The 13,520-nt window shown below is 45.4% G+C and overlaps 1 protein-coding gene across 2 annotated transcripts in view; it reads right to left on the reverse strand.

The window, feature by feature from the left end:
• The window catches only part of COL22A1 (collagen type XXII alpha 1 chain), a 261,520-nt gene that overhangs the window by 224,908 nt on the left and 23,092 nt on the right, over positions 1-13,520 (reverse strand). The gene's annotated exons all lie outside the window — the stretch shown is intronic.

The raw sequence follows: 13,520 nt of genomic DNA on the forward strand, positions 1-13,520 counted from the left end.
AAGATGTGGTGACAGCCAGCAACCTGGATGGCTTTAAGAGGGGTTTGGATATCTTCATGGAGGAGAGGTCTATCATCGGCTACTTGTTAGAGGTCTAGAGCCCCAAAGGCAGGATGCCTCTCAATGCCAGTTGCAGGGGAGCAACAGGAGGAGAGAGGGCATGCGCTCAGTTCTTGCCTGTGGGCTTCTCTGGTGGGCATCTGGTGGGCCACTGTGTGAAACAGGATGCTGGACTAGATGGGCCTTGGACCTGATCCAGCAGGGCAGTTCTTATGTTCTTACGACTGTCTCTAGTTACTGGTATCTCTGAGCCTAGGATAGCCTTTCTCTGATGGTGGGTGAGCTAGTCAATTTAGACACAGGCAGTGGGGGTGGGGCAGCAACCACTGGCTCCCCACCACCATAGGCCCCACTCCACAGACCTTTCTGTTGCTGCAGACCTTTCTCACCCTGTGAGGCATGCTGTTCTTTCCCCCTTTCTCCTCCTCCTTCGCCCAATGTAAGTTAGGAATGCCCCCTACTAACGCTGCCTGACTTTGTGGTATAGTTTGAGTGTTCGTGTGTGCCACTATTGCTCCCTTGGTATCATGGCCTCCTGGACACCCATCTACAGGCTGGGTGGGGCCATGTCTTGGTCTGCCCCTGCACACCCATTACCATTCTGGAGACGTTCACACGATCCAGTTCAATGAGGAGAAAATATGGAGCCATATGGGAAGCATGCTCTGCAGCCCTCCTGTGTCTCTTTCCAACCTGGGCCTCAGCCGTAGTCTTTTGTGAGTTGCAGGGGGGAGAAGAGAGCAGAAAAGATCCCTTATGTGAGTTATGTTCCATTTCAGGTTGGTCTGCAACCCTTCCAAACTGACGGGCCCAAATATATTGAATTGTAAAAGCAAGAAATGTTCCTGCTAATGATGTCAGAAAATATTCACAATTTCCCATAAAGATCATCACAAATGGTGAAAACAGCTAGAATCAGGCCCCCTGGATGACAGCAATGAATACTGGGCAGAATTTCCTGTCCAGAATACCTACTGAAAAGGCCTGGTGGCGCAGTGGTAAAACTGCCGCCCTGTAACCAGAAGGTTACAAGTTTGATCCTGACCAGGGGCTCAAGGTTGACTCAGCCTTCCATCCTTCCGAGGTCGGTAAAATGAGTACCCAGAATGTTGGGAGCAATATGCTAAATCATTGTAAACCGCTTAGAGAGCTCCGGCTATAAAGCGGTATATAAATGTAAGTGCTATTGCTACTGCTATTGCTATTATAACATATTTTAGGCACACATGCGAACACAGAGAGAGAGAGAGAGAGAGAGAGAGAATGGCTATGTGTGTGGTAAGAAAGCTAATTCACTAGCTGGAAAATGGCTTGTTAACTTGCTGGCTGTTTTAAAAAGCAACCAAAAGGCCAAAGAACAAGCCTAAACTGCATTCCCATATATAGACTCACGTGAGTAAGCTTCCTCCTTTGCATGAAAGAAAGCCGTGGCAGCCAATCAGAGAAGATCTGAGGGAAGAGCTTCCTATGCTCCAGTTTTACACAGTGGCAGCTTTCAGACGACATGGTGGTGCTTTCTAACCTGAGGTTTTGGGGGTGAAACTCAAGTGGAACTGAATGGTCCCATTCAGGTTTGGGGTTGAAAACCTCGGGTTGCTTTTGTGATGGAACTGTGGGTTCCCACATTCGGACTATCACGAATCTGAATCTCTGGCATGGTTTCCTCTGGTTTGGCGTGATGTCTGAAGGTGGCCTGTAATTCCATGCACACTTACTTTGGAAGCAGATTCCTTGAACTCAGGAGGACTTACTTCCAAGCCAACATGCAGGAAATCAGATGGCAAAACACTCACATTCCATGTTCAAATTCAGATGTCAAGACCTGAATGTTGTAAAGCACTAAGTGGTTTTCCTGGCAGAGAGCAACTTTGGCTGCTGTAGTTCTGTACTTTTCCAGTAGGTGTTCTTCTAACATCATGGGACTCACAAGACTTTTTTTGGAGTGCTAAATCTACCTAATCAGCCAAAGCTGAGTTGCAGCAACATAATTCAAGTGGACAATTCCAGGTGATTAACATTTTGGATAATTCTACTCCTGTTTTTAACAAATCACAAACATGTATCTAAAAAACTGTTGATTTTTATGGAGAAGGCATTTGGATATCTACCGCACATAATATATTTCCTCTGTTACTCTGTCCAGAAATCCTGTTGCAAACTAGGAAGGGGAAGAGGAGAACAAAAAGATACCTGGTGGCTTAGAAGTCTTTGTCAAATGTGCCTATTTAAACTAGCCCTGTTGCCAATAGAACAAGATAATACAGACACTTCAGCAGCACTTTAGCATGGTTCATTTAAGAGTAGCTCTATAAATCCAGCAAGCTTCTAAAGGGCCTTTGTTTTTAGCACTGCCACAAGTTCTCCCACTGCACTCTAAGAACCTTGATTCTTATTGACTTCCTTGGAAAAAACAAAGGCAGTCTAGCCGCTTGCCACTTTTAAGGCTCTTCAGGGCTAATTTCACATTCACAATAAGGCCTCTTTTAGAATGCTCTGAAGGTGCAAAGGGCTCTTGGAAGTCGCTCTTAGCAATACATTGATGTTCTTGTTTAACTGTTTTCACTTTGTATAGTTGCTGGGCTTTGATTTGTATCAGGTGCTGTCGGGCTCAGTCTTCCTGCGGGCACAAATTCTTTATACCCAGCACTTCAAAACCACTGTTAACAGAGGGAGCTACAGTACCATGGCCCAGAATCCTCTTGGTGCTGGGACTCCAGTGGTCTGGAAGAGGAAATCCCTGCTCATTGTCTCATTAGGGACAACCAGCTACAGGTTGGGTGGGGGGCTTAGTAAACAACATAAGTACAGCCCTGCTGGATCAGGCCCAAGGAGGCCTATCTAGTCCAGCATCCTGTTTCACACAGTGGCCCACCAGATGCCTCTGGAAAATTGGTTGCCAGGAAATTTAGGACCAACAAACAGAAGTACTTTTTCACACAACACATAATCAACTTGTGGAATTCTCTGCCACAGAATTCTCTGCCATGTGGTGACAGCCAACAAGCTGGATGGCTTTAAGAGGGTTTTGTATAATTTCATGGAGGAGAGGTCTATCAACGGCTACTAGTCAGAGGGCTATAGGTTACCTCCAGCCTCAAAGGCAGGATGCCTCTGAGTACCAGTTGCCGGGGACTAACAGCAGGAAAGAGGGCATGGAGAGAACTCCTGCCTGTAGGCTTCCAGTGGCATTTGGTGGGCCACTGTGCAAAACAGGATGCTGAACTAGATCGTCCTAGGGCCTGATCCAGCAGGGCTGTTGTTATGTTCTTATGTTCTCTGGAAAGCCCAAAGGCAAGAGATGAAGGTGTGCCCTCTCTCCTGCAGTTGCTCCTTGCAACTGGGATTCAGAGACATTTTGCCAGTAAGGCTGGATGGAGGTGGTCTGTAGCAGGGATTCTCAACGTTGGGTCCCCAGATGTTACTGGACTTCAACTCCCATAATGAGCCCCTGGTGGCGCAGTGGTAAAATTGCCGCCCTGTAACCAGAAGGTTACAAGTTCGATCCTGACCAGGGGCTCAAGGTTGACTCAGCCTTCCATCCTTCTGAGGTCGGTAAAATGAGTACCCAGAATGTTGGGGGCAATATGCTAAATCACTGAAAACCACTTAGAGAGCTCCAGCTATAGAGCGGTATATAAATGTAAGTGCTATTGCTATTGCTATAATCCCCAGCCCCAGTGGCCTTTAGTTGGGGATTATGGGATCTGAAGTCCAATAACATCTGAGGACCCAACGTTGAGAATCCCTTGTCTATAGCCCTCAGACCTGTCCTCCATGAATTTGGAACCTTCCTCCATGGGCCCCCTCCAACCTAGTGAGCACAGAGATCTGTGGGTACAAAGGTGGCTCCCAGGAGGAGCAGTGGGTCCTCAGCAGCTGCTCAGTGATGCCAATCTTCAATGTCAGCCTTGCCATCTTGGCATGCCCAAGTATTCCCCTGGCACACAGCTACTTCACCTCCTGCACCTGCCCTCAGTCAGTCCTCTGGCCTGTCCACCCCACTGTACCCTGCTATGCCCCTCAGCTGTTGGGACAGTGGCATTGGCCCAATAGTCCATGATGCAATGATCCAGTATTCTTCACTGTGAGGCCTGGGGGGCAGAGGCGGCCCCCCTCAGCCCTAAGGGTGGCTCCCTGACTAACTGCTCATTGGGCCTGTGTGAAGCTTCAGCCAAAGCTGAATACTCTGCACAATCCCCTGGCACCATGTGGAGATTATCATTCACACCAGGCCTGCTCAACTTTGGCCCTTCTGTAGATGTTGGCCTACAACTCCCATAATCTCCAACCACAGTGGCCAATAGCCAGGGATTATGGGAGTTGTAGGCCAACATATGCAGAAGGGCCAAAGTTGAGCAGCCCTGATTTACACCATTCACTCAGTGCTGTGTTTTGCCAGTGCCAGCCGGTGGGTGGTTCCTTTAAGGGAACGAGAGCACTCTTGAACTCCTGCAACATCTTGGAAGGTGTGTGGCCCTTTCCAGCCCTTTCCCCATAGACCTCTCCTACCACTGAGAAATAAACCACCCTCCTACTCCTCCAGTCAATTCAGTCCTTCTGTTGAGAGAAAGAAAGTGAAACCAGATATGAGAGAGCGCTGCTCTCACTTTGGGGGGGTGCGCATGTCTAGGAGAGTCTGAGATACTTATTTATTTATTTATTGCTGCATTTATATACCGCCTTTCATTAAAAACAATCACAAGGCGATTTTGAATATCATTTTGGCAAGATACTGCATGTCAAAAGGGCCTTTACAGCTCAAAAAATAACCGAGAGCCAAAACAGATACTCTTTGCTATAACTCTGTGCTGAATGCTCCAGGCCTTAGCTCTGTACAAATATGATGCAACAAATATTACAATGAAAATTCATCGTATCCACATTAGATCTGTACCCGTCTACCTGCCTTTTGCTACCACTGCTTGCCATACAACTAACCTGCTTTTAATGAGTAGTCACCTGGGGCACCATAATAATATATACGGCTTTGTTTTCTGCTCTAATGTGGCCTTGGGGAGCTCTTTCTGTACCCAATAATACTACAGAGCCCTTGCAATCTTTCCAGCACTGCACAAACATTAGCTAATTCATCGCCGTGGAAGTTTAATTGCTTCTGACATCTCAGAGGAAAGAGGGAAAACACACAGGTGGAGAAGCTTAGAAGCTTAAAAAAATAGTATCAGTATATATATGAAGTAGGCTTAGATGAGAATTCTCATATTCATCTCTTGTGTGGATACAGTGGCTTTTAGAAGATGCTATTAATGGTCTCCTGACAGAGTAGCAGCTATGACATTCCAGAGCAAGGACCAGCTGAGACTCTGGAAATATATTTTTGCCTGCTTCAGACAGAGGCATGGAGTCTGCAGGCTAAACACCAGCGGAATGCCCTGGAGTGTGGTCAGCCCAGTGCTTTTGTTCAGAGAACTAAATAACTCTGCTTTTTGACTCTCGTCAGTGGTGAAAGAGGAGGCAGGCAGGCATTCTGGGACCCTGGAAGCACATTCTTTTCTGCCAGGGACTGGGGTTACCAGCTGTGATCCAAATTGCCACCTGGAACTGCTAATAGCCAAGGAGGGGAAAACATAATGTCTGGGCAGCCCTAGAATTAATAATGCCCTGGGCATGGAGTGCCTTTGATGCCCCCTGCCCGATGGATTGATTACTGCTTTTTCTACCTAGCTCATGGCAGACAGTATATTCAATAGAAACAAAGCCTCTAATTTCATTTTGACGCCCCCTTCTGGTAGACACCAGGAGAGCTGGTCTTCTGGAAGCAAGTATGAATTGTCCCCTTTGCTAAGCAGGGTCTTCCCTGGTTTGCATGTGAATGGGAGGCTACATGTGAGTGCTGCAAGATATTCCCCTTAGGGGATGAGGCTGTTCTGGGTTCCAAGTTCCCTCCCTGGCAGCATCTCCAAGATAGGGCTGAGAGAGATTCCTGCCTGTAACCTTGTAGAAGCCACTGCCAGTCTGTGTAGACAACACTGAGCTAGATGGACTGATGGTCTGCTCTGACTTGGTATGTTCCAATGTACCCTAAGCTGTCACCTGGCTCACCCACCCCTATAGGCCAGTTCTGCATACAGGAAAATACAAGCAGCAACTCCAACAAAATCCCAAGTGAATTTGGAAGCTCCATTCTGAGGAACACATTTGAGGAATTTCAAGAGCTGCTGAAATAGTTTCAGAAAGACTAGTCAGGTTTCTCAGGGGGCTTCCCACACATTTGTTCCTGCCCGGTAGAATATCATGGAGTCATCTCTAAAACTTAGAACGGAGGAGCTGTCAAAAGGCACAGATTTTACATACGCACATGGATGGCTTCATGCTTTTTATATCCACAAAGAAGCTATTCTGGCTCCATGGATGAAATCTAACCTTGTCTTTTTTAGTTCAGTACAGGATTGTGTCAATAAGAGACACCATATGTCATGCCTTTTTATAGGCAAGAGAAGGATAGGGCAACAACAGGCCTTAATCTGGTTTGGAAAATCTTTGCCCATTCCCCATACAAAGGGCTAAATGTGAAACAATGTTGGCTCCTTTGATCTACCTCATATGTGGGACGCTCATGATGTGTGCAGCTAAGAGTTTGCATACAAATTATGCTGTACCCTTTGGGCACTAATATATTTATCTGTTCCCAACAGCATACTATGTGCTTGGTTGTCAGTGCCTTCACATCTCAGTAGCTCCAAGCCTGACTCTGAACTGGCTGTATGCATACTGGGGGTGGTGGTGGGGATTTACATAAATTGAAACTGCACAGCTTTGAAACTGAAGGAGATACTCAGCAGCTACCGATGAAACAGCGTGCAAACTTCAATTCGCACCGTGGTGGTCATGCAGCAAACCTATTGAATTATGTGCTATTTCCAAACTATGGCAGGGAGGTAGCCATACAACAACACATTATGCTTTATCTGTAGAAGGTTCCAAACGGAACCCCTGGCATCTCCAGGTAAAGGTGTCTGCAGCTGAGTAGCATGAATAGCAATCATGAGGGGTGCAAGTACAGGGCCAGGACCACACCAGAAGTCACACTGGAGTAGACAGCCATGAGACAGAAGGTCAAGCAGAGCCAAGAGCCAAGAACACACCAGAGGTCCAGACACGTAAATGGTCAAGAGCTTGTATTGAAAGTAGATGGAAGCCAGGAACGCACCATAGGTCAAGTCAATTAAACATGTAGTGAAGAGTCAGAGATAAGCCAGAGGTCACACCAAGCAGACACGAGAAGCAATGAAACAAACACACCAAAACAAGGTAACCTTGATACTGAGGCAAGGCATACCTCTGGTAGGAAGGCTTTTATACTTCCAGCTCTAGGGAAAGCCAACAGATTATCTAATAGGGCAGGGCTTGACTAGAGCCTCAGAGCAGAGGTATGCACAAAACTGGAAAGCCTGGTCTGGCTTGAATCAGACTTGAGCTAAACTGGGTCCAGTTCCATTTTGTACACACTGGAACCAGGTCTGGTTCCGTTCAAATTCAAACCTGTTAGGGCCCAGCTCGAGGGGACAGGGGCAGTGATGACTCACTGCCACTTAGGGCTTTGGAGGCCTCGGAGGTGATGCGGTGGCTGTGGGGGAGTTTCCAGTGGCTCCCACTCCCCCGCCAGCCTGCCCCCAGGCCATTTCATCCAATTTCAGGGCCATTTCTGTGTGCATCTGTGTGCATGCACAACCACCAATTTTTGAGTGCTGCAAATATTCACTATCCATCTGCCAAAGCCCTTGGCGGTAGTAAGTCAGCATTTTTTAAAAAAACAATTTTAATGCCTCAAGCTGTCCCCCACAAGCCAAGCTGGGCCCGGCTCGAGGTTGAGCCTTCCAGCCGAGCCGACTCGAGCCGGCTCACACAACCCTACTGCAGAGGCTTAAGAACCTGCTGCAGTGAATGTAGAACCTCAGACAGGCAGAACACAACAAATGGAACTTAACTAATGGGGACTGGAAAGACCCTCCGCCCAAGACCTTGGGGAGCCACTGTCAAAGTGGACAATAATAAGTCAGGTGGACTCATTTAGCCTGTTTTTGTAACCTGCGTAATTATAGTTAAAGGGTTAACTATTGCATATTCTCATGGAGTGGGACATAAAAACGTGTGTGTTACTGGCAATGGGAGTTGCACCACTGCAATTAACTAGCATTAAACTACAATCAGCAACTACTGTACAAACTGATCATGGCTGTCAAGCATAGTTTAATGCTAGCTAACCGCAGTGGTGGGGCTATGATTCCCAGTACAGTGCAGGTTTTCACATTACACTTTGTAGGAGCTCACTTGGCTTTGGCTATTGTAGTTAGCCCTTTAACTACAATTGCACAAATAATGCATAACTCATCCTTTTACTTTCAGTGGGACTATTCCAAGTAATTTTCATCATCTTGTCAGTCATTGTCACCAGTTTTCAACTAAATGAATTAGTTGAATTAGAATTCAAAATCTAATTAGAATTAGAAGCAAATGTGTTGGTTTCACCTAAAGCAAAACATTTGCAGGAATTTTAGCGTAAGACAAACATACGTTTCAGTGAAGCCAATGAAGTGACTTGTGACAGTGGCAACTCACAGATGTGTGAATTTCCAGGGTTACCGTACATCTCTAAATTGTCAGTCACATGGTGGCTGTGTTGTGCACACTGGCCCTCAGAGACAAGAAAGGAAAACAGTGAAAGAAGATAAAGGAGTTCTAAGGAAAACTCTTGTCTGGAAAACCAAATGCAAGGGGAAACAGTAGTCTAATTTTCAGAAAATCTGTTTTTGGTGGTCATGAATTCTTCCACTTATCTCGAGTGAACAAGGAGACAGTTGGGTTTTCCTCGTAGTCTGGAATTTGAAGAGAAGATAGAAGGAGATTAAGATGAAAGGGAAGCAAAGTCTCTCTGGTAAATAGCACCAAACACAGGAAAGTTCATGGGAGTCCTTTCTCTAGCTGCCCACACAGAGTTCTCACTATACTACTTCCTGGATAGCCGGCATTCACTGAGGAGTCTTTCACAGCAGCAGCAATGCGGATGTCTGACCCCTATAGCACATGAGGCAAAAGAATGGTCACCATAACTCATTCCCTGAACAACCTCTTGGTTGTGTCCTGCTCCACCCCTGGGCCTCTGGCAGGTGTTGATGCAAAGACCAGTCACTGGTCCTGACATTCACTGGAAGGAATTCAAACCATCCTAGCTTGGTGGTTTTGTCCATTTTCTCTTTTCCTCTGTCCCCCTCCTCCTGCTGTCCATTCTTTCATTGCTTTGCAGAAAGCGCAGGAGAAACAGCATCACTTTTGTAGGCCACAAAACAGTTCAGCAACACAGGCCACAGTTAAACAATCCGCAATACTGAGAAATGGAAGGGGCAAGGGAAGCCACGTAAGGGGTTCCCACTGAAGCTGAGTTCCCACTGATACTGAGTTCCCACTGATACTGCTCCTTGGTTTGTGTGGGGTGGGCTTTTACAAACTACAGGAAACAGTCTATCAGGACATTCAGGAGTAGCAGACTGACTTAGAATGTGTTTAGGGGCTAGGGGCTGAAGATGAACTGTACAGATTTCTCAACACTAAAATTGTTCTCCATTCAGAATTTACCTCAGAATTTACCACGGCATTTTTGATATGGTTAACCTGATGTATAGAAGTTGGAGGAAGAAACATCAATAACCTGTGCTACACTGATGATACCACTCTGATAGCTTATAATCAGGATGATCTGCAAGTTCTAGTAATGAAAGTCAAGGAGCATAGTGAAATAATGAGACTATGACTAAATGTCAAGAAGCCTAAACTAATGACAACAGGTACAGCAACCAGCCTCAGAATTGACAATGAAGACATTGAAGTGGTGGATATCTTCTGCCTTTTAGGATTGACTGTCCACAGTAAAGGATCCAGCGGTCAAGAAATACGCTGAAGACTAGCACTTGGTAGGGTAGCAATGGAAAGCCTTGGAGGCTATTTAGATGCCATGACATGTCTACACCTACAAAGATTAGAATCGTTCGGACAGTGGTTTTTCCCATGACACTCTATGGATGCAAAAGCTGGACACTGAAGAAGCAAGATAGAAAAAGCATTGATGCTTTTGAATTTTTGTGCTGGAGAAGACTTTTGAGGATACCATGGACAGCCAGGAAAACAGACGAATGGATCATAGAACTAATCAATCCAGAAGTTTCACTTGAGGCACAAATGACCAGGCTCAGACTATCATGCTTCAGACACATTATGCAAAGATCCAGCTCCCTTGAGAAGTCCATAATGCTGGGGAAAGTTGAAGGAAAGAGAAGAAGAAGAGGATGACCAGCAGCAAGGTGGATGGACTCGATTACGACAGCAATGAAAGCACCACTGAGAGACCTGAAAGGCCAAGTTGAAGAAGACAGATCATCCTGGAGAGAATCTATCTTTGTGGTCGCTAAGAGCCAACACTGACTTGATGGCACTTAATCAATCAATCAATCAATCAATGAATCAATCAATCAATTATAGAATGTTAGAGTTGGGAGATTACTTGGAAGTCTTCTAGTTCAGTGCAGGAAACTGCTACTACAGCATCTCTGTTCTGCCTCTGTTCCAGAGTTGCCAGAACCTAAGGGGTATACTCGTGGGTAAAATGGGCCGTAAGACAGAATTTGCCTTTTTTTAAGCCAAATCTGGCCACCTAGGTTTGGAAACCTAGAATGGAGAGCCTACCAACTCTTCCACTGTCAAACAGCCCTTGCAGTCTGGAAATTCTTCCTAGTGTCTAGCCTAAATCTGCTTCCTTCCCCTTTCAACCCATTGGTTCTAGTCCTGCCTCAAGAGCAGCAGAGAACAAGCCTGCTCCTCCTTCTGTGCAACAGCCCTTCAGGTATTTGAAGATGGCCACTGTATCTTCCATTAGTCTTCGCTTCTCCCGTCTAACATACCTAGCTCCTTCAACCATTCCTCATAGGGCTTGGTTTCCAGATGGCTATGCTTAGTCTGTAGTGTGAAGAAGAGAGTCTTCAGCTAGGAGAGAAAGTCACATAAACATTTATATCTCACCCATCCATTATTTCCACACCATGTTGTTTTCAAAACCACCCTGTGAGGTAGCTTAGGCTGAGGATGGCATGGCTAGCCCAAGGCCAGCCAGTAAGCTTCATGGCTGAGTGAGGATTTCAACCCAGAACTCTCACCCTGTCCCAGCTCCAATATTCTAACCACTACAACACAACTGCTTTCATCCAGCAACTAATCATTTGGAAAAATCTACCCTTGCAGAAATGACCGGTCCCCTTTTGCAAGCACTCCATACAACAGCTAATCCTCACTGTGCTTTCCTTGGATGCCATTGCATTTTGTGAAGAATCTTTAAAGGTTTTTCTCCCCTCTCGGGGATGCATCTGATGTCACCACTTTGCAGACAGCCTGACATTTCTCCCTGGCATGTGCTGCAGCCAAGGTGTTGCTGGGACAACCCCCAAAATTCCTTCCTGGAATCTTGCCTTTAAAAGTAGGAGGGGCACCACACTGGGAACTGAAACTCTCAGCCGATCCTTGCACTTCCCAGACGGATGCTTTGTAATATCCATGCCACAGAAATAGCACTGTCTGTCACACATTGAGTTTAGGCAGAACTATTAATATTAATACGAGTGCTGCAGCTCCATAAATAATAAATTGTTTGCGATCTGAATTTGCAAATAGAAGGAAAATAGGAAAAGTACCCCTAAAAAGCCGCTTGGAAAGAAAAACAAAACTGAGAGAAAATTAGATTCGAGAAGATATTATCGTTTTTATGCATTTGATTATGTTTTTATCCCATCATTAGGCAGATCCATCAAGGAGTGAATCTGGAATGCACCCCCTGCTAAAATAAGAACTTCTCCATCTCTGGCTGCTTTAAAAAGGTTCTTAAGGCAACACCTGGTTTGTTTTTCCCCCCAGGCTTTTAGTCAATTGGTTTATTTTAAAACTGCTTGTTGTATTTCATAAAATTGTTTTAATTGTTTTATCCTGTTTTATATTTGTTGTATTTTAAATTAGGTATACTGCCTAGGGATACACATATCAGGCTGTACATAAATATGACAAATAAGTAAATAAATTATTCCAAAGAAGAATGCTGAGGGCAAAATACAGTGTTCTCTATCTATCATATTGTATCCTCATATCCATCCTGTAAGGTAAGTTAGAGTAAGTGAGACTGACCAAAAATTACCCCGTGAACTTTAGGGCTGAGACTTTGAACACATCACCCCTCCACCATTGTTCATTCAACCCACTAACCATCACACCAGACTGGCTTTCAGGATACTAGATACATTCCTCCCCCCGCCTAAAGATGAAGGAAGTAACCCTGCTAGTTTTTGCCAGATTGCTCAGTACAGTGGCATTCACGCTGAAATTACAAAATGCCCAGTTTGGATGCAGGAAATGTTCAATAGGAGCTGTGCATACATGTGTAATCAAAATGTAAACAGCACCTTCTTCAAAACCTGTTTTAAAATAGATTGTATACACTCTGCATTGCCTCCCAAACTGTCTCTTGATGTTCTTCCCCATCTTCATTTCCCCAAGATCTCCTCTCCTCACTTTTACTCTCCAACACCTCAACCACCCCATTTATAACCGAGATAAATACAACTCGCCATGCTTTGTAGCCTGCCAAGTGCTGAAAACCCCCCACCCCCCACCCCACTTTTTCTGCAGTTCCAGGCAGATAGCAAAACCAGAAGGTTTAGGGCACCACCATCCATGGCTGGTGGGTTTTGTTTGGCTTAGTTTGTGCCGGCCCAACTTACACCAACACATGATTTCCCAACTGGAAGTGTACATTCAAAATTCAGTGGAAACTATCCAATTCTTAAATTAGTTCCAGCACTGCCATGCAACAAGGGAATACGAGGGTGGCAGAAGGTGTGGGAACAGAGACTTTGAGAAGGCCATAAGGACACATAATGCTCCTTGACATCTGGTGGAGACCATAATATGCAACGTTTCCAGCTTTGAAAGTGGTACAAGAGGCCGAGAGGAGACCAGAACCTCTGTCATCATATGCAGAACTTCCCTGAAATCCTGAAGATTACCACTAGATATTTCATTTCACCCAGGAATAATTCAATTCACTTAAGTCTATTTTAGTATGGTGCTCTTTTCTCCAACATCTGCCATTAAGTGGCCTGGCATCTGTTATTATGTGGTCTGTAATATAGTCCCTATGTTTGCCCAAAGCTGGGAGGGGAAGGCAACATGTTCCAAGCTCTGTCATTATCCTGTGTCCTTATACACTTGCTCTACAACTTCAGGTGCTGGCCACTTCCAAAAATAGATTCCTAGACTAAAAGGACATTGACCCTATTTCCCAGCCCAATGCAGAGAAATGCAAATGTGCACATGCAATTTATGACATTGCTGCAGTGATATCCTATGGAAACCAAATTCATCCATTGTCAGGAGGGTTGGCATCCTAGTTTTTAAAAAGTGGAATCCTG

Source organism: Hemicordylus capensis, chromosome 4, assembly GCF_027244095.1.
Source record: "Hemicordylus capensis ecotype Gifberg chromosome 4, rHemCap1.1.pri, whole genome shotgun sequence".
Taxonomy (NCBI): Eukaryota; Metazoa; Chordata; class Lepidosauria; order Squamata; family Cordylidae; genus Hemicordylus; species Hemicordylus capensis.